A 26,909-nucleotide genomic window follows, 5' to 3' on the forward strand; every position below is an offset into this window, starting at 1 on the left:
TCTTCATTTCTCTTCATTTCTGCCATCATGATCCATGTAATGTTTATGCAACTTTGCTATCAAATCTGCATCAAATAAATAATATCAACTAGTAAAAAAAAACATTTTTTTTTAATTGTGGAAAAAGCCCACCACATGAATTACCATGAGTACTGCCCCCCTCCAAAATTATATTCATATTGAGGGCATGAACAGTAAATGATTTGCAGATGGTATACACCTTTGCATGTGCTGGGAACTTCTAAATGGTATGGCCATACATCTTCACATGTACTGCATGCCTGTATACATAATGGGGGCACCATACCAAAACTTTTAATCATTGAAGTCACAGTGCCACCTGTCCTCTTTTCATTTGCATTTATTTATTTATTTGATCCAGTTCTTAAACTGCTAAGAGATGATACAGAAGTACTTAAATTCATTATTTTCAACTTCTGATATGTCCAAAATCTGTTTTGGAAAAGACAGTAAAATGAACATACTAGTAGTATGGTTCTACAGAGCTGTTCATTGGATTAATCAGAATTCTGTGGGTTAATACTCAGCACAAAAAAATTACAGTATTTAAAAAATGCATCTCTGATCTTCTTGAACAAATTGCATTACTCACTCCAGTCTAGGAGAATGAGATTTTTTTTAGCATCAGACTTCTATAAATCCAAGCACTTCTTTTGCTAGTTTTACTGGACCAATTACATGCATCAGAGGATGAATTGTGAATACATAGGCTAATATGATCTTTTTAGATTTGTATTATACTATAATATTAAATAGATTGTATTATATAACACAACAGAAAATACACTTGTACATCACATTCATATTTTTTGCTGGTCCTGACACTAATAACACAGTTTAATGCATATATGCATTTTACATATTATTCACTCCTTGCAGCCTAACTTGTTGACATCTTCCAGTGTAATAATGTCCACATAAGCTATACCATAGTGGAGGTTCCACCACTGCCCACAGAAAGAACAGTTTTAATGCAGCAGAACTCAGGATAAGTGGATAAAGAAGTCTTTATTTATACTACAGAAAAACATGAGAGATAGACAGGATATCTGAGCAGGTTGATGACAGGAGCACATAGCTATAGTAGAAGAAGGCACAGTTATAAACACTTAATGTGTGCCTTGCCTCAAACTACAATAAGAAGCAAGCAGTATAGAAGGCAGAGCATATCAATAATAGGACCATTGACAGACAACATTCATCTGATCTTTGAGAGATTTTGATATTTGCATTGCACTCGGAAAGTATGATTGGCCTTCTGAAGAAACAAACATATTGATCCATTTTATCAGCATATGGAAAAGACTTCAAGTATCTTGCACAGAAAAAAAGCATCCTTGCCCAAAAGAAGCACCTGATAAGTAAGAGAAATTGAGTGCCTGTAGCTCTGGTGGACTTTTTAAAATGCTTGCCTATTGAAAAGAAGTATGCATTACTCCTTAGAAATGAGAAATGGCCAGACCAAGAAAATAGTATTACTATACAGCTTTTCCATCCTGACACTGGTGAATACCATGGTGGTGGACATTAGATTCTCTGAGTGTCCCAGTCAAATTGTCACACTTTTATGATGTTCATCATAGTTTTATTCTGGGTAGCTAATGTCAAAGTAACCTTAGGAAAGTAAATTAGTAGTAACACTAACAGTAATACTAACTTCAGAGTAGGGGTCTGCCCTTCAGAGCCTTTAGTACTACAACCAGTCATAGTCCTCTACTTTCTGATCAAATGCCACAACATTATGCAACCGTTTTGATTACATTCATTCAAAGACAGTGTATTAACTAAAATGATAAATAATAAATAATAAATAAATAAATAAATAAATAAATAAATAAATAAATAAGCTTTCTTTGAATACATCATCAATGTCATTAGTGCAACAGGTAGCACATTCTCTGACTGCTGGGGGTTTTGTTCCCACGTCAAGTAGATTAAGTGCTAACAATGCAGTGCATCATAAGGGGGGGTGCTGCACTCCTGAGTGTGTCGTCCTTCAGATGAGATGCTAAACTGAGGCCCCATCTGCTTGACTTGCTGGTAGCTTGGGTGGATGTAAAAGATCCATAGCACCTATCTAAAAGAGTAGGGGATGTTCACTGATGCCTTGGCCAAATTTCCCCTAGTTGCATAAATACCACCTTAGGTCTCCCTCAAAAGAGGTTATTAGCCTAGTGGGACTAACCCAGTCAACTAATAAATAATAATATGCTCACTGACTGTTTATTGTTTCGAACATTTGGTAGACAACCTGCAAAAGATCTGAATATTTTAGAAACATGGAGGCAAACTTCTTACATCAACCCACTACAGATAAGCATTATGCCTCCACAGTACTAGATCAGTCACAACACACCACTAGGCTCATAATGAATGATGAGGCTTTAAAGAAAACTCTTCCAAAGCCTCCTAGAAAATAGTCTAAAAGATCTCAGTCTCCAACACATGCTAATATAAGGTCATTCACTCACACATACTGCAGATCTATGCAGCTCATCTAAGATTCACCAGAAAAGTAGGCCTAATTCCAAAAGTTCCACTAAGTCTGCTTTCACAAATAAAAATGTATTAGTCATGGGTGACTTTATAGTTAGGCATGTACATTCACCAGACTGGACAAGAAAACACTGACTGTAAGCTAATTGTCTGGTGGTAGATGCCGCAAAGACCCTAAAGGCCTCTTAACCCCAACAAATATAATTATAACTTAGTGGTGGCTTATATGGGAGTGAATGACCTTAGGTGGTACACAAAGGAAGATGGGCAGAGAGGCATGCTGGAACTTACTATCCATTTGCAAGAAGCAGGAAAGAGCCTGTAACTTGCTTTCACCAAGAATGATGCCTACATACCAAGGCAAGATAATTGGATTTAACAATTGTCTAAGTAGTTGTTAACTGTAAAGGAATGCAGTATGTATCAGCCTGTGATGCGATGACAGATAAAACTTTCTCTTTTGCTAGTGATAGTTTACACCTATCATAACATAGTTTCCACATATGGTTAAAGCCTTTGTGGTCTCAATAGTGTCTTTTTAGGTGCAGTCCCTCTACTAGACATTTTTATATAGCAAATACAACTCAAATTTGGACAACATCAACATGGTGACAGTCCTTGATGTTCCCAATCTAAATAGAAAGATATTTGAACTTGAGGTCCTCCTGCAACTTAAATAAATTCATATTTGTGTTGCTATTGAGACATGGTTTCAATGCAGTGAGAGAACTTGCTCTATATTAGGGTTTAAGTACATATCATGACAGACAGAATCATAAGAGACATTGCTACTTATGTGGATAACTCTCTCTGATTCGATCATCATATTTCCACCAAAGTCAAGAATGCATTCTATCTGTCCAGTTCCAAGGGAATTCAAGATCCAGAGAGGAGATCCTACCACTGCACTTTTCACATACCAGACCCGTCACTGAATATAATGCTCCCTTTGGTATGTACAAGTCTAATCATATTTTTCAAATGGAAAGTTCCCCCAAGTTTTCTAAGAAAGAAAATTAAAAACCTTAAATCCCTTAGCTATACCACTACATTAGCAAGACTATCCTTACACTCAGCAAATTATCATCTGCTCTGATGTGATGTGCATCTCACTTTTTGAGACATGAAAGACATAATCCTATCTGACCTCTTTATTTCCTTACAAAACCAGTGGATCTGAAAACATACACACTAACAACCTAAATCTATACCAACAAATAACCAAGACTTGGTGGACTAAGAGTTTCCAAATTCATTGTATTGACAGCCTATGGAATAAGTTACCTATACAGGTCAAACAAAGTTCCACTTTGGTTACCTTGAAGGCTAGTGTTGATGACTGGAATGGTAGATCAGAGCCCAGATTATGGTTAAATGGAGCCACAAGCATGGTAAAGGATCAGGGCACACAGACCATGTTAGTATCACTTACTTGGCCATTTCCCACCAGTTACCATTATGATTCCTGATGCCAATCAGTATCTAGACAGGTATGGTCAGATATGAACAGAGGAGGCTGGGAGATTGCACTACATCTTCAGGATTTCTGCTCCACATAAATTAATTGAACTTGAGAGAAACAAAGGCAGTTGTTATATATTTTACTTCATTAGTAGTACACTATAACACAAGGATGAAAATGCAGCCATAACAGAAGCCTAGGTTTATAATGAGGTCTGCTGACTCAATGCTCCACACCTATGGTCACCTCCTCGTTGGTCAGGAGTGACCATAAGCTAATCACCCTTGACATCCACATCCCACCCCCACCCCCACCCCCAGTAAGGAAACCTCTGTAAAAAACTTCTCCAAAGCCAACTTCATGCTACTCAAGTCAGAAGTGACAAACTTTATGACACCCATGCAGACGGGAACTGAAGGTTCAACTGCTGAATCCTACACTAAGGCACTGTATGAGCACATCCACTCATGCATGAATCGTGCCATTCCCAATAGAACCAAGACGCTCTCCTCCAAAAAAGGAAGCCAATCTGGTGGTCCCTTGCCATAAACAAACTTTACAACAAAAGGAAGAAACTGTTGCAGAAAAGGGGAAAATCCCAGGATGCAAAAAACTCCCTTACCAGCCTCAGTAAGAAGCTAAGATCCCTCATAAAATCCTCCAAAGCTAGTTATGAAAATAAAATTGCCAAAGATTACAAAGACAACCACAAGGCATTCTATAGATATGTCAAGAATTTAAATGGCAATGCTCAGATCTGCTCTGAGCTACAACAGAATGGCATTAAATATACTTATCCCAAGGATATTGCCAATATCCTGGCAGATCAATTCAGTGCACATTTCACCCCCTCTCACCCCCTAAAGGGCCCATCTCAATACCAAAAGATTGCCATATTCTGGTAATAACGGCCACACAGGTAAAAAACGCACTCTCCAGAGCTAAGAATACAGCCTCCATGGGACCAGACAACATCCCAAGCTGTGTACTACATGAACTACAAAATGAACTGGCACCTCACCTAAAGTGTCATGTTTAATCATAGCCTCACCTCAGGCTTCATGCTGACTGAGTGGGGCACAGTTACAGTTATCCCACTCCACAAGGGGGGATCCACCTTGGATTCCAGGAACTACCGCCCCATCAGTCTGACGAGCCTGATCTGCTAGGCCATGGAACATATTATCATGGAACTTATAAACAAAGACACTGGCAACCTTCAAACACTGGACCCCACGCAGGTTGGGTTCGTGAAGGGACGATCTTGTCTACTGAACCTGATTGACTTCTTTGAATCAGTCTCCAGAGCCATGGACAAGGGTAAGGTGATCTGCATAGCCTATCTGGAACTCGGCAAGGCCTTCAACACCATCCCTCACTCTGGAATCATAGATAAACTTACTAAGCTGGGCATTAATCCCTACGTCACTCAATGGGTTGCCAACTGGCTTATTGACAGAACCCACGCTGTAAAAGTAGCCGACTCCAAATCCAGCTCCAGACAAGTGACAAGTAGAGTACCTCAGAATTCAGTCCTGGGACTGCTCTTGTTTGGCATCTACTTCTCTGAAGTACAGGCCAACACTAAAAGACTCTGGCTAACAAAGTTCGCAGATGACTGCAAACTGGGAGCCATTATTGAGTCCCCAAATGATGGGGATATTCTACAAAAGGACCTTAGAGAAACAGATGCTTGGTGCCAGAGCCATGGGCTCAAGCTCAATGCCAAGAAATGTATAGTTATCCCCTTTGGAAAAAAACATGTACCCGTGAATTACCGCATAGGTTGCAGTACACTAAACACTGAAAATGTGATAAGAGACTTAGGGAAACAAGTGGACAGTGGTCTCACCTTTGATAACCCCATTGCCACAACAGTCAGGAAATCCTTCTATGTGGCACACCTCATCACTAAGGGCTTTTCATCCAGAAAAAAGGAGGTCATTGTCCCACTGTACTCATCCCTCATTAGGCCCATTATAGAATACAATACTTCACAATAAACAGAACATGCTGGAGGGATAGATTCCTGTCCCAGAGACTTCCCATACTCTGGAACAAACTACCTATCTATATCAAACAAAGCTCCTCATTAGCACTCTTCAAGAAAAATCTTGATGATTGGATGAGAGATAGGAAATTCACCCCGGGGATCACTTCTGTGGCTCTGCTCGACAGGGGCACAGGAAAATAATTTTCTTGGGTGGCGAAAGCCAGGTTACCTTTTGGCTAGGCTTACATAGGCCCTAGGGTCAATAGCCTAGTACCTAACTATGAACCTATGAACCTATTTGGCATGTACCTCTCAAGACATCTGCAACAACTGGAAAGGCCGCAGAAATAACTCACTAAAAGAATCACAGGCCTAAAGCAGATGCCCTGTGCTGACTGTCTAAAAAAACTACACCTATACTCTGTCACATATTGTCTATGCAGAGGTGAGCTCTGCTTAACATACAAGGCCATGTCAAACCAGACTCTGGAATAGACTGCCCAACATGTCAAGCAAAGATCCTCTTTGGCCCTCTTCAAAAGGAACCTTGATGATTGGATGGGAGATAGGAAATTCACCCCAGGGATCATGTCGGTCACCCTGCTAGACAGGGGGTCCAGGGAAGTAATTACTGTGGGAAGAAATAGCCAGGAATTGTTATGGCTAGGCTTGTATAGGCCTTAGGACCAATAGCCTAGTACCAACCTATGAACCTATGAACATTTGGCATGAATCTTGACATTTATTTTTCTTTCCACATTGCTTCTCTGAGCTAACCTCATTTTTTCCTCACAGCAAACCAATCATAATACTAGTGATCTGACCACTCAGTTATGCTCATAGTATCTGATATGTGTATTTCCATTAGTTATTTTCCCATGGCCCTCCAAAAATTATATACTGCAATTACTGTCAGTGGCCCAGTTACCTTAACCAAACCACAAAGAGGACTAGAAACCTTTAGTGTACATACACAATAGACCATTCACCCCCTCCCACACCAAACTATAAGATCCTGCAGTTTCTGAGTGTGACATTTATCAGAAAAGAATCTTCAAAGGGGATTATATCTTGACAGCATCAGTGATATGTGCTCACAGAAAATTCACTACCTTTGGACAAAATCTTAAATATCTTTTTGAGGTGCAAGTATATTGAATGGCAGAAAAGATCTTTAGTTGGGCTGCCATTCTCAAAAACAAAAGAACAACGGCATCTTGAATTTGTAATGTCATTTCTCATGCCTCTGCATACGCAAATAATAAAAGAATAATTTTTTATAGATTCATAGGTTGGTACTAGGCTATCGGCCATAGGGCCTATACAAGCCTAGCCATAACAATTCCCTGGCTATTTCTTCCCAAAGTATTTACTTCCCTGGACCCCCTGTTTAGCAGGTTGACTGATGTGATCCCCGGGGTGAATTTCCTATCTCCCATCCAATCATCAAGGTTCCTTTTGAAGAGGGTCAAAGAGGCGCTCTGCTTGACATGTATGGGCAGTCTATTTCAGAGTCTGGGGAGTCTCTGGGTCAGGAACTTATCCCTCCAACATGTTTTTTTTCATTGTGATGACAAGGTTTAGATCCCTGGAGCATGTGTTTCTGAGGGATTGGGATTTCTTTAAATGTAGCATGTCCAGCAGCTCTGGGTTTGACATGGCCTTGTATGTTAAGCAGAGATCGCCTCTGAGTAGACGATATGTGACAGAGCATAGGTGGAGTTTTTTTAGATGGTCATCATAGGGCATCTGCTTTAGGTCTGTGATTTTTATACAGAAGTACATATTCTTTTTAAGTCTGAAATCAGACCAAGATTTTATATTTATGTTTTGATAGCTCAATTCTATTAGCATTTTGGAAAAGTAAGCAAAAGAGTGTGAAGCATGCAAATACCTGTCAGCACGTATAAAATATGCATATTTTGCAGTAGCCTATATAATATCAGAAAGCATTACATTTTCCTAATAAAAATATTTTACTTCATAACACCATGCCAGTGGTATGATTCAGATATGTACTGCTTTTGTCAATGTGAAAAAAGCTAAATATACATTTGTTTAAATGAATGGCAATACATAATACTACAGAGGGGATCTAGAAAAAGAGGTGCATCTCTCTGTAACCATATGAAGTGTTGCAGTGAACTTCTCATAATAACATATGATCCTTAGTTACAAAATGCAGCTGTCCAGTAGTTCCAAATTAAAGATGTATACACTAAACGAGGTGGGGCTCATAAGTCCAGTGGTAAAAAAAAATAAGTACTCAGGAGAAATAAACTGGATTTTTACCTCCACTATAACAACAACTGAGTAAAGTAGTATTCTAAGTGATAATTTTACTTATTTATCTGAGAAGGTCAGCACAGCACCCACAATGAATACATGAACTGCAAACAAATCTCAACACTGTGGATGTAAAATCATATGAACTAAAACCACTGGGTCCTAAATCTCTCTGCTGTTATGAAACTTTCAAGAAATAACAGTGCGATCAGCTATAAAATATGCATGTGATTTCAATTCTAACCTCAGGCCATGTAGTGCAGCACAGCTTTAGCAGCTTTAAAGCATAACACTGCTGCCACATTAAAACTACTTTTTCTAGTAAAATGTATGTAAGGTTTTCACTCCTGACTCAAAGAGAAATTCTAGGCCATTACTGTTGTTTGCATGTAGCAATGATGTTCAAAACAATACACCAAATGTAAATTGAGTACTTGAAAACATACTGCTGTAGTGCATATCTCTAAAAGGCCACGTCTCTACCCCTTTTGAAATTTCATTTCATATCTTTCAGAGAGGAAAATGTGGAGGTAAGTTATATAACCAGTATTAGATTCTTATTCTATCCTTTGGAGTTTTAGTGGAGACCCTTGCTGAGTTAGACTCCACTGCATCAGCTACTCAAGCATATAACATTTTAACTAAGGAATGATGCAAATTAAAAAATATTTCTGATAAAATATGTAGGATGTTTATTTATGAATATTGAGCAGAAGTTTGTCACAGCACCCACAATGAAAACCAAGTATCATCTATATCAGATTGTGGCAGCCAAGGCAATGTATCAAAAGCTTTGGTACATATGTATGAAAGACCATACCTCATTCCCTTTTCAAATATTATAAATTACTTTAAGGTATCAAATACAGTGTAAAAAGCTACAAAATGAACCTGGAACTTCTATTCTACCCTCAGAAATTCCAGTGGAGCTCAGTGATAAATCTGAGACAAACACTGCATCTGAATGATAGTAGCCATATCATTTTGCAAATCAAAATATTTTCCTGTTGAAATAAATAGGATTTTTATTTCTGACATAATGAGAACCTGATGTGCATATATTGGGAACATTTGTTTTACCCCACCTTTTATTTAAGGTTAAAAAGACTTCAGCTGGAAATCAAGTATAGTGCCAGATTATGACAACAATAGCATTCTGAAATGTTGGCTGCACACATCCTTTTATTATCTTTGTTGGGCCAGTGTTAAAAAATTACACTAATAAATAAGACCACTCACTTCCAGAATGGCATTTTCATTGATTTTAAAGAAAAATTGCAAGATAATTACTTACCTAGTGCAATTACTATACTAGTAAAATATGTATATTTCACATCCTGCCACTAAATAAGCAAAAGCCTTTTTAACAATTTTAAAATAATATATATAAACAAAAGATGCATAAAAACAGGAATGTTTAGCAGTTTGTACCATAAGTGATGTATCACTATATTAGCAGTTTGTACCACAGTGATATAGCTCTATATTTAGCAGTTTGTATCACAGTGATGTATTGCTATATTTAGCAGTTTGTATCACAGTGATGTATAATTATAGTTAGCAGCTGTACTACAGTGATGTATCACTATATTTAGCAGTTTGTACCACAATGATGTATCACTATATTTAACAGTTGTGCCACAGTGATGTATCACTATATTTAGCAGTTTGTACCACAGTAATGTATCACTATATTTAGGAGTTTGTATTACAGTTATGTATCACTACATTTAGCAAGTTGTACCACAGTGATATATCACTGTATTTAGCAGTTTGTACCACAGTGACATATCATTATATTTAGCTGTTTGTACCACAGTGATATATTGCTATTTTTAGCAGTTTGTACCATATTGATGTATTACTATATTTAGCAGTTTCTACCATAGTAATGTATCACTATATTTAACAGTTGTACCATGGTGATGTATCGCAATATTTATCAGTTTGTACCACAGTGATGTATCACTGTATTTAACAGTTGTACTGCATTGATGCATTGCTATATTTAGCAGTTTGTATCACAGTGATGTATCACTATCACTACATTTAATAGTTGTACCACATTGATGTATCCCTATATTTAGCAGTTTGTACAACATTGATGTATCACTATATTTAGCAGTTTGTACCACAGTGATGTATCACTACATTTAACAGTTGTACCACAGTGATGTATCACTATATTTAGCAGCTGTATCCCAGTGATGTATCACTATAATAGCAGTTTGTACCACAGTGATGTATCACTACATTTAAGAGTTGCACCACAGTGACGTATCACTATATTTAGCAGTTAGTACCAGAGTGATGTATCACTATATTTAACAGTTGCACCACATTGATGTATCACTATATTTAGCAGTTTGCACCACAGTGATGTATCTTTACATCTAACAGTTTCACCACAGTGATGTATCACTATATTTAACAGTTTTACCACACTGATTTATTGCTATATTTAGCAGTTTGTATCACAGTGATGTATTACTATATTTAGCAGTGTGTACCACAGTTTGTACCACAGTGACGTATCACTATATTTAACAGTTGTACCACATTGATGTATACCTATATTTAGCAGTTTGTACCACAGTGATGTTTCACTATATTTAACAGTTGTACCACATTGATATATCCCTATATTTAGCAGTTTGTACCACAGTGATGTATCAGTATATTTAACAGTTGTACCATGGTGATGTATCACGATATTTAGCAGTTTGTACCACAGTGATGTATCACTATATTTAACAGTTGTACCACATTGGTGCATTGCTATATTTAGCAGTTTGTACCACAGTGATGTATCACTGTATTTAACAGTTTTACCACAGTGATGTATCGCGATATTGAGCAGTTTGTAGCACAGTGATGTATCACTATATTTAACAGTTTTACCACAATGATGTATCCTATATTTAGCAGTTTCTGCCATAGTGATGTATCACTATATTTAACAGTTTGCACCATATTGATGTATTGCAATATTTAGCAGTTTGTACCACAGTGATGTATCACTATATTTAACAGTTGTACAATGGTGATGTATCATGATATTTAGAAGTGTGTACCACGGTGATGCAGCACTAGATTTAATAATTGTACCACATTGATTTATCCCTATATTTAGCAGTTTGCACAACATAGATATATCGCTATATTTAGCAGTTTGTACCACAGTGATGTATCACTACATTTAACAGTTGTGCCACATTGATGTATCACTATATTAACAGTTGTACCACACTGATGTATTGCTATATTTAGCAGTTGTATCTCAGTGATTTATTACTATATTTAGCAATGTGTACCACAATGATGTATCTCTATATTTAGCAGTTGAATCACAGTGATATACTGCTATATTAGCAGTTTGTACTACAGTGATGCAGCACTATATTTAACAGTTGTACCACAGTGATGTATCACTATATTTAGCAGTTTGTACCACAATGATGTATCTCTACATTTAGCAGTTTTTACCATGTTAATGTATCGCTATATTTAGCAGTTGTACCACATTGATGTATCGCAATATTTAGCAGTTTGTACCACAGTGATATATCACTATATTTAGTAGTTTGTACCACATTGATATATCGCTATATTTAGCAGTTTTACCATAGTGATGTATCACTATGATGAGCAGTTTGTACCACAGTGATGTATCTTTATTGTGACTGCTTAGCATTCCTGCTCCCACATTGAACCCAGCTACAACAGTGATTGAGTCTGACTGCATGGATTAGGACCCCCAGCTAGTAAGTGCCCCTAGGTAGTTTTACAGGGAGCCTTGTGCTACAGCTGGCTATCATGTAGACAGAAACATACACCAGAGTTACCATGTACAACCTTTCTTGATTTAGAAGGTCAGCACTATTAATTTTATTTTGCTTTTATTTTGCTTTTGTTTACCAGGTTTGTCCATCTGGGTTTATTAAAAAAAAAAATGTTTTAGTGGAGGCCTGGGGAGAAAAGCTCAAACATATTACAATATTTTTAAAAAGACATTTGGTGATTTACATGAACAAACATTACAGGATATAAGTTAACAATTGCACATGCATTTTCTAATTAGATTGCAATTATATGAAAGTAGAAGCAACTATAATTCTGTAAAAGATAGTTGTACATTAGTAGATGTTGAACATTGAAGATTTAAACAGGTGTATAGTAAGTTTGTTAGATACATAATATATCATGTGATTAATGTTAAAAACTTCTAATAAAATGAGGTGAAGGAAAGAACTAGGCAGGGCAGAAAATGTTAATATTGTATTTAAGATGTGGGATCTGAAGCAGTGGCTTGAAAAGGGTGGTAGGAATCTTTAAGAGTGTCTGCTTAAACGTGTATATGGCTGATCATCTTATGGTCCCTGTGGTCACTTGCGTAGCATAATTTCAATTGTATTGTGTTCCTTTTTTGCTGGGCCAGGCATGATACAGGAGCAGTCATGAAAAGGGCAACTAGAAAATTTAATTTAAGGTTAACAGAGCAGTTGATATCTGGACAAATAAAATATATATTCCAGGTAACAAAACCATTACTTGTCTCATTGATATTGGGAATTCATGGACATGATTAAGTTGCCCCACAGAAGGAGATTTACTGCTGAGGTGTGAGTGCATGAATACCATGTAAATATTATAAACAGCTGAAGACAATAAAATGAACAGGTAAAAAAGATAATACATTACAGGATTGAAACCCATCATCCACTGTACCCAACACTGCATAATTTATTTAGGCATGGAAGTTTGTACATACACACATTATTCTACAGCAGGTAGCACTTGGTTGACACATTAATAGCACAAGATAATGACATTTATCAGCATTCTATAAGGTACGCCATCATGGAATTGAACCCCTGACTTCCAGGGCATGCACACATGGCAAGACTGCAAATCGGTTTACATGGTCATCGTGACCGCTGTTCACACTAACACAACTTAAACATTGAGCAATTTGCACTCCTGACTATTTTCCTCCTGCCCAGTTAATCTGCCTACTACTTATACCTGCCACAGAGTAATTATGGATGAATTTCATAGGCAGCATACATTTGCAGGGTTTTTTTTCCAAGAGTATGAAGAATGCAGTCTGAGCAATGTTCAACAAGCTTAGGGTATCAGGGGCCATCATTTGTGAGGCTGAAAGATGTCTTTTCATTTTTTGTTTTTGCCATAACGTATTAACTGTCATTTACTCTTATCCATCAGTACTTGTCAGTGTTGCTCTGTGCCAAGAGTTGTGCACCATTTCAATTCAATAAAAGTTTTCTTTTTTTTTAATCTGCCAGTCCTTTGTATATGTGTATGTTTTACGTATGTCGGTTTGCAGCATGTTAAAATTCATTAGGTAGAGCATTACTTGCATTTGCCTTATGTCTTTCACAGGACAGGTGTCGGTAAAACATTTCAGTTTATTACAGCAGTTGAAATCAATGTAAAATAAATATACAGAACAAGAGTCAGCTCCATTAATTTCTCAGTTACAGTTTATCAAACAGACCATATACAGATATGCCACTGAAGCTTTTAAAATATGTGTCCGAGATGGTCACTGTATGTAATGGACTACAGTTAATGAGTAGAAACAATATTGCACAACATTTTCTCATCTTCAGCTGATTAGGATCATGCATGCATGCAGTGCACTGAAATGGAAGTTTCACATCATTAATACATTCAGCCGTGGAATCAGTTACAGAGAGCACAATCCCCTTACATTACCTCTGTGCTGTTTTAATGTCAGATTTCCTTACTGATGTGCAACAATGTCATGCTGTGGTGTACAACTGATGGCAATGTCTTAGCGCTTGCACAGGAATTTTCTTAATTTTTGCCACAGGATGAGCACTAGTGTTAGCTTTTGTTCAGCACTGACCAGTGAAGCTGCTTGATGCCACGTGTCACGCAATGGATAACTAAGAAAAATTAAAAAAAAAAAAAAGGTTTATAAGCCATTTGTGCCAATGTGTAGATTTTACTTATGTGTTTTTGACCATATTAAGTGAATGAGATGGAAAGGACAGAGATGAAAAGGTAGAACGAAAGGTGGAACAGAACGTGGAACAAAAGGTGGACAAAATGTGGAATGGTATAATTAAATAGCATTGCAGTCAGATGGTATTATGAGTCTGGTGCCACTTTAATGTGTTAAACATGCAAACCTCAATGCCTGTGCTTCAAACTGAAAATATATGCTCAGCACTGTCTGTGGCTTCTGTGGTTAGAGCTAGAATGATGCTTAATGTCACCTTGTCATCTATAGATTCTGGAACACCGACCTCACATAATTATTGAACGATGTTGACCTCTCTAATTAGACCTTACCTACATCTATAACTAGGAGTCTCACACACTACTTCAAACATGACAACACATTTGTTCTACAAGTTTATTTTGCTGTATTGAAAGTATATAGTATGGTTTGCCATGACTATCATTTAAAACTGCTAACACAACCACCACTGATTTCCAGGTACTTTTGCTCCCAAAGAACAGAATAAAAATAGCATAAAACCAGCGTAGGCAAGGCTCCAGGTTCAAAAGCAGAAGATTTAATTAAACACAAGTGCTTTCACCAATAGCTTCATCAGGTGTAATATCAAACATCAGTTTAAATACAAAATTAAAATCACATGACATAATACTTTGCAAACTTAAAGAAACATGACATATAAAAAATAGATTTGTATATATATATATATATATATATATATATATATATATATATATATATATATATATGTTATCTTCACAAAAATGCAAAATATATATATATATATATATATATATATATATATATATATATATATATATATATATATATATATATACACCTATATCTACTGAGCACAGCCACAAAAATAAAATTAAAAATGTATTAATATATATATATATATCCTACCTAGTTATTTCTTATGCAATGGTCTGGATTTCAAGGTAGGTCTCAAAGGTATACAATCATTTAATCTGTGGCCAGCATTAGCCCTCAGTGTTATAATCCTCTGGGCTTCAATTTCTTCTATTTTCATCCTAGTATCTCCTCCCCTTTTATTTTCAAAATTCATTCCTATAACCATAAAACTAAAACAATGTGTGACACCAGTATTGGCAACATGTTTTTCCAGAGCATTAAACATGCTCCTTTTGCCTACATGGTATGGGTGTTCCCTGATCCTGTCTTTCAACATTCTGTCAGTTTTTCCGATATAAAATTTGGTACAAACTTTGCACACAGCCAAATATACCACATGCATACTAGTGCAAGTGGCCCTGATATTAAATTTAAACAATTCACCTGTGTCTGGGTGCAAAAAACTGGTGCTACTATTGATATATGAACAAAGAAAAATATTTCCTAAAAGGCATGGTATGCCCTTGTATAGCAGGTTTATTATTGTCTCTCGGAGTACACAAAAGTCTCCTAAGTGACTTTTTATTTCTGAAAACAAATTGTGGAACAGAATCGATAAATCTGATAACTTGTTCATTGTGCATTGAAAATAAAAGGGGAGGAGATACTAGGTTGAAAACAGAAGAAATTGAAGCCCAGTGGATTATAAGACTGAGGGCTAATGCTGGCCACGGATTAAATGATTGTATACCTTTGAGACCTACCTTGAAATCTAGACCAATACGTATGAAATAACTAGGTAGGATATATATATATTTTAATAAAATTTTAATTTTATTTTTGTGGCTGTGCTCAGTAGATATGTAGATATAGGTTATATATATTGCATTTTTGTGAAGATAACATATATATATTATATATGCATATATATATATATATATATATATATATATATATATATATATAGAAAGAGAGAGAGATAGCTATACAAATATATTTTTTATATATGTCATGTTTCTTTAAGTTTGCAAAGTATTATGTCATGTGATTTTAATTTTATATTTAAACTGATGTGGTTTTATGTGTTTGATATTACACCTGATGAAGCTATTGGTGAAAGTGCTTGTGTTTGATTAAATCTACTGCTTTTGAACCTGGAGCCTTGCCTATGCTGGTTTTGTGCTATCATTTAAAACTGTTTTATAGCACTATGGTGTGTCACACACCTTTTAAGTGTGTAGGTTCAGACGTATGGCTCTTTAAATACTAATTTGTGAAACTGTAATCCTAATGAGGTACATTTGTACAGCATGAGCTTGACAGTCTCACAATACCTTCTACCTGATGTTTCGCCTGCTACAGAGGCATGTGCAAGGCCTCATGAAGAATTCAACAAGATATATACATGGTTTCCACATCATGCAATTTGTGCAATTCAGAAATGCTAATTAATTGAGAATTAATTAGCATGCACACTGTGGATCGAGGGGGAATCTTCATGATATCAGTGTGACATGGGTCCCTCCTATGCATGAGTAAGTAAAGTCTACTGTGATTTGGTATGGATCATTGTTACCTGTATGCATGTCATTACCTATGGTGTAGTTATGTAGTATAAACTGCTACCACATTTATGCAAATGATAATAAAGATGTCCTTCCCTTATGCCATTCGGACATGCCCAAGTCTGATGCACAGAGTGGGCAGTCAGTGCATGGATAAACAAAGTCTGTTGTTTTTCTGTGTGTCATTTTACTGCCTGTATCTGCTAACTCTATCTTTATGTAGTATACGTATATGCAATGCGTTACCTCTTCGCTACTGCCATAGTGCATTGTGCTCACATCCATCTGACTTGGTTATCCCCTGCTGCTGCTGGTTCCTCCTCTAATTCCTTATCTTTCTCTGCTGCTGCCACCTGTGGTGCTGGGAACTGTGGTTCCTAGCCACTACTGCCCTGTTCTATCTCCTTTCACAGTACTACTTCATGTAGCATGGCATAGACTTAGAATTTTGCTACACGCGGTAGAATCGTATTGCAGGACTCCACCAGATGTGTCCAAGCAGAGGAGTCATGGCTTCAGCAGCCCATACATATGCTCCGTGACGTTTCTTGTTTGTAAGTGGGCATGGTTGTAAATTTGCTCTATTGAGTTATGTGCCTTTTTACTGGAGTCATGAGCTAAGGTTCGAGTGCCTATCCAGTATCCCACACCAGATGTCCATGTGGAAAGTGACCCCTCACAAACCCTTGGTAAAGGTCAAATGTATGCCATATGTGTGAGTCATGAAAACTGCCCAGGTGGCCTTCCACACATATAGAGATGACATCCTGTGTATTACAGATCACCTGCCAGTTTCTGGTATGAAAATCTTTCTGGCTCATGTATCTCCTTCTCTGTTCAAAAAGAAGGGTCTTTATTTCAATGGAGGTACAGTCAATAGACTCCAGTACTTGCAGAAAATATCCTACGGCATAGCTGCTCCACGTTGTGTTGTTTCTCTCCTCTGGAGGTACAAGGGGACTACATATGTTATCCCTTATGCTGCCGCAAGGTAACGAGCACCTGCTGCAGTACACTAGAGTCAAATGCTTGAAATGCCTTCACAGTGTCCCTTGTGGGTCACTGAACGGTCCCTGTAGCTAATACAGGTGAAGTCACATATATCCAAGTTTCTACAAGAATGGCTACTTCACAGATTGACTGGGCTACAGATGATGATGGCACGTCTACAGTTTGTTGAATGGTGTTCCTGTCCACTCAATAGCAGTCCATTATGTCAGTGTCGAGCAGCACGACAAGATGAGCATGGTTGGAAGAACCTTTGTCTTGAGGGGACGAGGTGACAGCTGGCACCATAGACAGCAACATCTGTGAAAAAGTCTCTTGCAGGTACACATTTGCAATTGCTGCATCAATCCCTGACATATTTCTGAATTTTTCTCTGCTTGAACATAATCATATAGTAAAGTTCATTGCTAATGCATGTGCAATGTGGTTCTACTTCATTTATACATTTATGAATCGCTTTGCCATGTTTTAGTTTTTCAGGTTTTTTTTGTGCATCATTAGCATACAGCTCAGCTCATTATACGTTCATTAGCATATACCGCAGGTATGCTTCATTTTTAGCCAGCCTTATGATGTAGCTGCATTTTTTGAATTGCAGACACCGTGCTCATCCCTGCCCATTGTATAAATGTGCTTAGTGTGATGTGGCCAATGCTTATGAATCCACTTCCAAGTTGTTGCCTTTAATATATTTCTCGAGTCCACCTCTTTCCAAAATGCCATGGAAATAGGCAGATCCCTGGTTCAGTGGGCTCTGACTTTGCCTGGAACCGATCTTGTTATGGTAAGAATAATGAGAAATAGCATGAGACAACCATTTAGAAATTGTCTGTTTTGACACAGATCTTCCTTTTTTCTAACCTTGATTGGAAATAAACAATTGATCATTAAGTCCTGAAGGTTTTTGTCCAGCCTGTGTAGTATCTGAATTGTCTGTGGACATCCAGAATGTCTAAAATTCTACGTTATTTTTATTTTCTGGGAAGAAAACAGGGAGATGAATTGCCTGGCTCAGTGTTAACTCAGAAACAACCTTGGGCATAAAGTAAAGATTTGTTCAAAATGTCACCCTATCTTTGTTTAAAATGAGACAGGGATGCCTCACCATAAGAGCTTGTAACTCAGATAACTCTTCTTACAGAAGTCAGTTTTCCTAGATGAGAAACTCAAATCGCATTCATGAGCAGTTTCAAAAGGAAACATAGTAAGTTTTTCTAGTTCTAAATAAGTATCCCAAAAATAAGCCACCTGCCTTCTAGGTGGACAAATATGTAAAAACCCTTTCAAAAACTGTTTCACTTGAGATGAGAATGAAAGAGGGGATCTATGGGCAGATAAGCAGAGATTGCCGAAAAGTGAATCTTGATAGACAAGTAAGAAAGGGCAGAAAATAATATTTCACACAAATACTGCAGAACTAAAGGAGTCTGCTCCTTACAAGGACCTGGTTCTTATAGGATCATAGGATCATTGGAGGTTACTAAGTTACTGGCCTTATGGCCTGTACAAGCCTAGCCATGTTATACCCTTGTTATACCACAAGAAGGATGACTCCACAGCAACCATAAAGAATTTAATCCACTGGAAGACGAATTTCACAGTAACAAGAATACACAGCCAATGTTATAATATCCTTCTCAAATAGCCTTTTCAGAGTAAAAGATGTTCTTATACTAACTTACAACTCTTTTTATATCTAACAAACCCCTCCCAAATCAATTAACTTTCAATTATGCAATTAATTAACTAAAAACTTAAAAGACATAAAAAACATAACTTTCCAATAAAAATATATACATTAAAGTAAACTTTTCCATGAACAGTCACAATTTAAACCATTTGGTTTGAGAGTATTAAATTTCAGTATCAAATATAATTCCTTTTTTCTTAACATTTGTTTTATACATTTTTCATTCAAGTATTTAATGTTTTGGATACTGTCCAATACTGTCACCTTAATACCATCATTTCTCCCTCTATGATGGCTATGAAAATGAACAGCCAAGGGACTAGTTACTTTATTATTTGTAATATCTCTTACATGCTCTTTAATTCTGCAAGCTAGTGTTCTTTTGGTCTCTCCAATATAATATTTTTTACAAGGGCATTCAATACCATAAACTACTGCTGCTGAATTACAGTTATAAATTCCTCTTGTTGTAAAGGTAATTCTATTAATTTCATCAAATTGCTTAACAACAAACCTACAAATAGTGCATTTACCACACTTTTTCATACCCTGTTGAATAACTTGTGTATACAGCAACATGTTTGGCATTTCAAATCGACTATGTACCAAAAAGTCCTGAATATTTCTACCCCTTCTATATGAAAAACCAATATTTTTATCTGACAAATAATTCAATTCTTTTTTTATTATATTCCAACTATATCTAATATGTTCATTAATGTTTTCCGATAATATAGAAAAGGTAGAAACAAAATACATTACATCCCTTGACTCCTGTGATACATTCCGTATTACCCCTTTATTATATTTCCCTTGCTTTTTAACTTTTCTTAAACTTTCTTTAAGGTAATACTCTTCATACCCTCTCAATTTAAATTTGTTATAACTTTGTACATACTCCTTCTCCCTAATATTAGGGTTACTACATAATCTATTCACCCTAATAAACTCAGTATATGGAATTGCCTTCATAATGTGTGCAGGATGATAACTGCTACCATGCAATACTGAACCTAATCCTTGAAATTTTCTGTGAATTTGATATTCTAACAACTTATTATTCAGTCCTATTAATGAGACATCCAAATATTGCACTTTCTGCCCATTTTGAAGTCCATCAAACCTTATGCCCATACTATTATTCTGTATTTCCTTCAAAAACGTTTGCACATCTTCTTGTCCACCCTTACAAATGAACAACAAATCGTCTATAAAACGATAATATTTGTACACATATTTTAAAAAAGAATTACTATATATATGTTTGATCTCAAAATATCCCATGAATACATTTGCATAGCTTGGGGCAAAAGCTGCCCCATCGCGCTCTTGCTTTTGCCTATATATTGAACCATTAAATTCAAATATATTATTTTTCAAACATATATCCATTAATTCCAATACATATTGAACTGCATCTGTATAACCCATAAAATATTTAATAGCAGCCTTTCCATCCTCATCTTTTATATTTGTGTACAAACTAACCACATCAATTACTACAAAATACATATTATCTTGCCAGCTAATGTCCTTGACTTTAGAAATCAAATCAAACACATCCTTGATATAAGAAGGTAAATTATACACCACTGGCAATAGATAATTATGCAGAAATTTTGAAATATTTTCCAAAAAACCATTTGTGGCTGAAACTATCGGACGTCCTGGTGGAGGAAATTTATTTTTATGTATTTTAGGTATGCAGTAAAAGCATGGCATTCTAGGTGTATTTATATTAAACTTGTCTTTTATGTCTCTATACGAGAAATACTGCAATCTATAACCCTTATCAATAACATATTCATACTTTTTTTGGGCTTCTAAGTATTCATTTAGTCCCACTTTTTCATAGACCTCCTCATTCATTAAATGTGCATAGCACATATCTAAATACTGGACCACATTTAAAATTACCAATTTCCCTCCTTTATCAGAAGGTTTAAATACTATGTTTTTATCTTTACTAAGATTATTCAAACATTCCCATTCTGTTTTAGAAAGATTATAATCCATTCCTTTCCTATGACGTTGAAATTTTTCAAATTCTGCTTCAACATTGTGCGTTAATGCCTTTTGAAAATATCTAATATTCTCATTGCTTTGTAATGGCATAAAAGTACTAACTGTTTTTATCATGCTAGTATCAAATTCTATACATTCATTATTATCTAATTCTGAATTGCAAGAAAAAAATTCTTCATCTCCATCAAAAACAGAAGCATCATGAGCCATAACATTCTCTTTTGCTTGTGGTGGTATATATTCATGTTATACCCTTGTTCCCTTATGGACCAAGATATATAGTCTATGTTTGTATGCAAATCTAAGGTCAGCACTGATTGCCCCCTGTCTAAGAGTGATATAGGCTTAACCCCCATTGTAAATTTATGGTTTCCCATCCAGTTATCCAGGTTGTGCTTAAATAGGGTAATTGAGGAGCTCTGTTTTACATAAAATGGGAGTTTGTTCCAGAGGAGTGGCAACCTCTGGGAGAAATACCTGTCTCTTCATCGTGTGCTGTTAATATCGCAGGCTAGGTTACAACCCCTAGAGTGAGTGAATCTTGTCCCATTGGATTTGCAGATGTGCAGCAGCTTCATCAAGGCAGGCTCTGAGACTGCTCTGTAGGCCAGGCACAAGTCGCCAACATGCAGTCTATGCAATACTGAGCAAAGTGAGAGGACCTTCAGTCTGTTCATGTAGGTCATGTGTTGCAGGCTCTGAATTTTCTTGTTGAGAAACCTCTGAGGTCCCTCCACTTGCTGCAGATGTCTGGTGAGGTACAGTACATACAGAAGGGAGCAGTGTACTCTATTATTGGTCTAATGAGAGCCAAGTTCAGGGGAGTTATAACTTCCTTAGCTTTGGATGCTAGACCATTACTTATGAAATGTGCAGCATAGAAGGCCTTCCTAACTACTGTGGATACCTGATAATCAAAATTAAATTAAGGCTGGTATCAATTAGCATTCCTAAATCTGTCACCACTGGGTTTGAACATAAGGGGATTTTATTAATGTTGTAATTAGCAGGGGTTTATCCTTTGCCAAAGAGGATGACAATGCATTTTTTTTTGTGTTTAGTTGAAGTCTGTGTCTTTGACACAAATCTGTGCAAGCCCATTGTGTAGTATGTTGACATCTTTGGGGGATCCGATGATTGATTACACACAGTTTTTAGTCATCCACAAACTTGGTAAGCCTACTCAAATAGCTCCAGGTAAACTGTGTGATTTTTGTGATGCATGGTGGGGGACCTATAGCTAACAATGACATGCAGGGAGGGGTCTTTCCTACAGTTAGTTGGACTTGGAGTAGCTACAGGGAGTCATACTATTTCACCAGTCTAGAGATGTATTTGTCTTTAATGAAGAAGGATACTCCTTCTCCCTTGCCTATTTCATGTTCAGTGTGTGGTCTGATCATGTGGAAGGCATTATAGCACTGCATGCATGGCTGGAGTACTCCCTGAGGCCTTGAACCATGTCTCTTTGACTGCACAGGCATTAGCATCTTCCAGGGTGCTTCAAGTGAGTGCAGTTTATGATGTAGACTCCTAGCATTAAGCAGCATAACCCTGAGTTTGATTCTGAAGGATATTTTTATATTGGGAGTTTTGTTCTTATGACATTGCCTAAAAAGGAACTGGGGGGAGGCAAGTACCTCTGCCAGCAACCTAAAGCCTAGAGGTGACAGGTGAAGACCATCTTTGGTAAACCAGTGTGGTCTGTTGACCATATCATCCCAAGCTGTCAGATACTGGATCCCCTTGGATTGACACCAGAAGCTAAGCAAATTGATGAAGCCAATCACTTTTTATTTGTATTGTGGCCTCATCCTGGGTGAGGGAAGAATGCTGCTTATGGCTAGAGAAACATCTGCCTGGGATATATAATCTAAAAGCTCCACCATGTCTCTCTTCATATAGTTCAGTGAGGTATGTCTCAAGTCATTCACTCCAACGTGGACTATGACAGAGTCATTACAATACTTGTTGAGAAATCTGAGTGCATGTGTGATTTGGTGGATCGTGGCACCAGACAGGCAGCTGACCATGACCTTCTCCTTGTCCAGCCTAGTGAGGGGGACATTCTTGTTTTGGCACAAATAGTAAAATCTTTTCTACTTACTTGCAAATTATTTTTTATTATGCTGCACATCCTCAGGAAAAAAAAAAGAAGTGTCTAAAAAGTACCAAAAGTCTATAATCCAGGCAGTCAAATGACAAAGTTGAAAGCTGAAGTGGCTCAAACAACATTTACCCTATGTAAGTCCATTCTGGGAGGAAGTTTATTATAATCTCATTTGGTCATTTTCAGAAGAAGGGAGAACCACTGTTGCATGAGTGAAAAGGAGCCATCACAGTTATTCTTGAGAAGTCATTTTGTATCTTTAGAAGATCCTTGGTTATCAGAGAAAAGGATGAAAAGCATACGGGAAAACTCGCTTCTAAAAGGTATCTGTCATGAAGGCCTGAGTGCAAAGAGTCTTGCAGCAGAATTTCTTTAACTGCCTATTGTGGCTGGAGACAAAGGAAATCTACTTGAAGAGGTCTCCATAGACAGACAAATTCCTGGAAAATGCAAAGGTGCAACTTCCATTTGTGAGGGTCTGTCCTGTCCCTTCTCAGCTTGTTTGCAATAATGTTTTGCTCTGATAGAATGTAGGTACCCCAGAGGGACTGACTGTGGTTTGTTGCAAGTTCCCAGGCTACCATATCTAGTCTATAAAGGGGGGTAGGATATGGTTCCCCTGTTTGCTGATGTATCACATCTCTGCGGTGTTGTCTGTGATTATCAGCAAAAGGCCTAGAGCTAAAGATGGTTTATAGATTTGACAGCATTTATTAGAGCCATCATTTCTTTGACATCAGCATGATTTAATTGTCTTGCCTGCTAAATATCGAACATGAATTGCAATATGAAGTGGAAGGAAAAAAAAAAAACAAAGCTATGGCATATTTAGATAGAGTGTCAGTGGAATGAAATTGATTCAAGTGTGGAAGTGGGTGAAAAAGAGAGACTAAGATGGTGTAAGGTATGAATAGGTACTTCTTCATATTTAGGTATATAGTTTTTCCTGGGATTGAGCAAGAACAGGGACAGATTTTGTCTAGAAAGTCTTTCAGAATAGTTTTAAAGGGTTGGACGGAGGGTATTGTCCTGATGGATACAGGTAAGGGGTTCCAGGCCTTAGCAACATGATGTGAGTGCAGACCATACACAGCAGGTATGATAAGTTTATGGACAGTGAGGAGGCTTTTGGTTACTGGATTATAATGACAGAGTGGGAACATAATTGTGCAGAATGATATTTAGTGCTGGACAAGCAGATGGAAGCTGGATAATTTTATAAATAGTGAGAAGGTGTGCATATGTTAGCTGGTGGGGTAGTTCTAACCAATTTCGGCTTTTTAGTGCTGTACAGTGGTGGGTTCTGAAACCTTAGTTCTTGAAGAAAGGAGATCAGTAATTTACATCCTCATATTGTCAAAGGAAGTCAGCAAAAATGTAGACAAGTGAGTCTGATAATTCATTATTCTGAAGGGTAAAATGGAAGAAGCATAAACTTTCTTCCTAAACTTATCACACGCTTTTCTCAACTTGTCAGAAGGAATAAGGCTTGCTTGAAAAAAGAGTTACATATCAGATGATTTTAATGGATAAATTATTGCAGGGTCTGACCTGGGGTTAGAAAAAAGGGATCAGTGAGACTGGGGCACCAGCTTAATTTATCAGACTTTTTGGGAGCAGAACTCCTGTAAGCTCCTATAGGCATACTATAAGACTGGAAATACAGAGGGAACAACTGCAGGTGGAGGAAAATCACCCATAACAAATCGCAATATCTTTGCTGAGATTCTGCTATTTCTTTGTGTTCTCACATAAATAAGTCATTTGTTTGGGCAACAGTATCAGAAAAAGACAACTTTGCAGGGTGGGGGGGGTCTAAAGAATGACTTTCCTCAGAGTCTGATTCTCCATACTGTGGACTAAGAATTTGAGAAACACAGTCTAAGCCTAAATCCGATGCCTATGACTGGGGGTTGGAATAAGAAGGAGAGGAACATCCTTTCTTTTTTAAATGGTGGAATATTCAGGTTGTAAAGGACTAGCTTTAAATAAATCTTTAGCAAATCACAGCCAACTCTCCTTAGCTGCTTTTGTTGAAAATACATGTCTACCTTTATGTTTCCCTTTTTTGAAATAGAACCCCTCCCCCGAGAAAAAAAATGCATCATGAAGGATTGTGGATATGAAGCTCCTCAGAGTGACTTAGAAAAGGAGTATCACCTCATTTCCTTGCCAATGCCAAAAACAGTGGTTCCCCCTTATTTAACAATGGCAGCTAAACAGCTCCAAAGGATGTGCCTACACTCCAGTCCTTAATGAATTCCCAAGGCACAGCACCAGAAAGACCAAGAAAAAAAGATGAGCAGTCTGAGGAAAAAGGGATGGCCACAGTGGGTCACCCATCAGTAGCTGAGGTTAAGGGAATGCCAGAGGTCCCCTAAAATATCTTTTATATTCTTGTAGTTTTGTAAAGGAGCAATTGAGTTAGTCGAACCGAACTGCATGTCCCTGCCACAAAACATGCCTGGCAAGAGGTCAGTGGAGCTTTGAAATGTCAGTCTTACCTTCTGCGACCCCTAATGGGAGCAGCCAAAAGAAGAAGAAGAAGATCTTCTGATAGAAAAGTTAAGTTTTAAGATAAATTTATTTAGTCACAACCACCAAATGCAATTTTTCTAAGTGCCTAACAATACTTTTTGACAGAAAAGTATCACTTTTTTCTCACAAAAAATGACAAAATATAACAGTCATAGCAGAATCATCTAGTGTCCAGTGCCATTCTCCAAACTGCCAAACCTCAACAGTAAGTTGAGTAGCAAAAGGGCCCTAAACCTGACCTAGCACTCTTTACTCAACCACAACCTGCATCCTTAAATTAAAGAAATGCTCTTCATGAACTGCACCCTGAAAAAGTTATAAAAAAATGTTATTTCTTTCTTTCTTTCACTTTTAACAACTATACCAAAACAACTTGCTACATTAAAAAGCAGCTTGCAACAACAAAGAGCTCTAAAGTACTTCAGTCTAAATCCTGACTGTAAAAGCAGTATCACAAACTTTTGTCTATCGACATTAAGAAATACCGGCATATAAATGAATGGTGGTACAGCTCTCCCTTTCATGCCTCACAGCACCTTATGCCCAAGGCAGCTGCGCCCCTTAGTCCCACCTTAACTATATTTCCTGAATTATAAGTGAATCCTCACATGGATCCAGGACCATCTGTCTACAGAAAAGAAGGTGTCTGTCAGATACTAAAGTTTGCAGATGCTTGAACAGTTTGTCTTAACTTCTGGCAGAAAATTTAAGTTATGAGGTAAAATGTCTTAATGGCAATCACGGAACAGACTAGCTCTAGTCCCCAAGACTTTCTGACAAGAAAGTAACACTTTTCCTCATAAAATATAATAAATAATATGGGAATTCCCACAGGGGTTCATGACCA

The sequence above is a fragment of the Protopterus annectens genome, chromosome 3.part0 (assembly GCF_019279795.1).
Source record: "Protopterus annectens isolate FY-2018-M chromosome 3.part0, PAN1.0, whole genome shotgun sequence".
NCBI lineage: Eukaryota > Metazoa > Chordata > Ceratodontiformes > Protopteridae > Protopterus > Protopterus annectens.